The sequence below is a fragment of the Montipora foliosa genome, chromosome 14 (assembly GCF_036669935.1).
Source record: "Montipora foliosa isolate CH-2021 chromosome 14, ASM3666993v2, whole genome shotgun sequence".
In the NCBI taxonomy this organism is placed as follows: domain Eukaryota; kingdom Metazoa; phylum Cnidaria; class Anthozoa; order Scleractinia; family Acroporidae; genus Montipora; species Montipora foliosa.
The window spans coordinates 20,818,998-20,821,497 of NC_090882.1; the positions used below are offsets into that span (position 1 = coordinate 20,818,998).

At 35.8% G+C, this 2,500-nt stretch overlaps 1 protein-coding gene across 5 annotated transcripts in view; it reads right to left on the reverse strand.

The window, feature by feature from the left end:
- LOC137984955 (transcription initiation factor TFIID subunit 5-like) overlaps positions 1–2,500 on the reverse strand; it is a 39,641-nt gene that overhangs the window by 5,520 nt on the left and 31,621 nt on the right. The window lies entirely within an intron of this gene.

Sequence of the window (2,500 nt, forward strand, 5' to 3'; positions counted from 1 at the left end):
AACAATTTCCAATTTCCTTCACCTCTTCACTGTACATGTAACGAAGACGTTTTCATTCAACATACTAAAATACAATAATTAAGTTTAAAAATCGAAAAGAAAACTAGTATTGAAGCGTAAAGCGAAGGTCATGCACTAGTACACAAAACAAGTGAAAACCACTTAGCCGAGTAACGAAAACGAATCCAAACAAAATGCGAAGCGAGAGAATTTGGCGACTCCAATCCAGTTGCACTTGAAAGAACTGTATGGTGAATGTTATCCCCATACTTTGGCTCCAAATCCAGTAAGTTACGCTAGTAAACGTTCGGAAGATGTTCAATAATTTTTTTTCAAAGTCGTTGTGGCTGGTAGAACACCGCGGCAAAACGTTTGCGCATGCGTGATCATCCGCATTTCCGGTTTGATTCACTGGCGAAAATGTCTCCGCATGAGTCGCGCAATGTGGCTGCCGTTTGAGAATCGGTACCTTGTTGGTTTACGTTCTTTTTAGAGCGATCAAGGCTAGTTTGAACGCCAGTTTCAAATGGAATGTATTCTTTGAGAACGTCTATGTTGTGTAAAACGTTTGCAAGTCCAATCCAACTAGTATCCTCGGAAAACTTGCTCCTGGAAAATTTTATTTCGTGGGAAAAGAGCTGCGAAACAGGTAAGTTTTTAACGCAATTTTTAATGTAGAAAGTTAGTTGCCATCGGGTACAAAAAGTTACTGTAATGTGCAGAAAGAAGGATTCCCAAGGTTTCCGTTCATGTGTGAATTGGCTTGTGGCAGGGAAATGGCAATATTGTGCAACGTGAAGGTTATTTTTTTCTGCGTTACTCCTTACGATCGGCACCTCTACATAACATGAATGATCAATGATTCGATCAGATGTGAATTTGATTGACTGTGTCATTGGGAACGTAACCCTAACATCAAATATTTTAAATAGCTGCTTTTAAGGTTATTATATTCTCTTTTCTTGTTAATATATCTTTAAGTTATTATACTTCTTAGCAGTCACAACTCCGGGGTCACAACTCTCCGATCCATGTCGACGTCAATTTCATTATTTTGTCCGTTAAAGTAGTTACCAAGTTATGGATTTGCACTTAATTTGTGTTTAAGGTACGTTTTTGACCCTGCCACAATCCATGTTTTAGTTAAAATAAAGTTTGGAAGAACTGAAGTGTGGGTACATTACTAGAGCTATATATAGATATCTATAGATTCAGATTCGTGACTCTGCGTGTAACAAATCATTTTTTTATTAGACTATTGTTTAGTGGAAGCATTAATGATGTAATTTGGTTTTAGGGGACTGTCATGTGTTGTCGGATCAAGTTAATCTGTTTTGAGTCATGTGATGGTTGACAGTGGATAGTTGTTCCTGAAATGAAGAATTACATTATTACCATGGACGTTTTTGGTTACACCCCACATGTTGTTCTTTTCTTAGATGACAAAATTTATTAATATATTACGTGATTTGGAGCTGCAGCTAGAAACAGTGACAATCCCATGCATAAGGTCTCATTGGGTTTGATAGCAGTAAAATATTTTAGAAAAAAGTTTAAAGCTTTTATCATAACTTCTCGTCTTGGGTCCTGCTGGACTTCAAATAATTTTATGCTCTACCATTTTGAGCAAAGGACTTGTCAATCAACCTGTTATAATATTTACAATATGATCTTAGGATAGTAATTAATTTCTACTTCATATCCTATGTGTCTTACATAGTTAGTTTTAAGTTTTTATTTCCTGTAGTGCATCTTGATTATAGTTAGCACACAACCCCACAAGCATGTATTATTTCTTTATTATTGGTTATGTTTAAATAAAGGATATTGTTGTCTTGTCAGCCTCAGTTGTATTTGCATTAGATTGTGAATGTTATGTTTAAAGGCAAACCATTAAAAAGTGTACAAAATTTAAAGGAGCCCAGGAAAAATATTCAAACTATTCATGGATTTGAAGTTCTGGAAGCAGGCAAACCTTGAAGATTTCATGTGACCATATTTGGAATACACAGCATTTCTGTTTGGGACTGTTCAAGTCCACAAGATTCCTTTCTTTACATTGAGAAGTACTGTAAGAGCTGTCAGGTTACTCAGATGGAAATTTGACAGACCTCAGCTGTACAGCTCATTAGTGCTATTATTACTTTGATTTTCTTATTCTTTAGTTGAACCAAATAACCTCCACCATTACTATAACTGCTCAAAAGTATCAAAGTTGAAGCTGGTGGCTCAAGGAGTAAACTGTGCAAAAAAGTTAGGTTAAAAAGACTATAATGGTATTTAAATATTATTTTAGAACAATGTTGCTTTTATCATTAAATCAATGGGAACCCAAACATAAGGATGCAATTTGCTCAGGAGGGGTCTTCCCTATGAAAATGACAGGGTACTTGGAAATTTTTTTAAAACAACCCTTGAAGGTAACAGAGTCTTGTTTAGTGGACGTAGCCGAACGAAATCTTAACCCCTACAAAGGAACCAGTTCTAAAGTGACAAATGA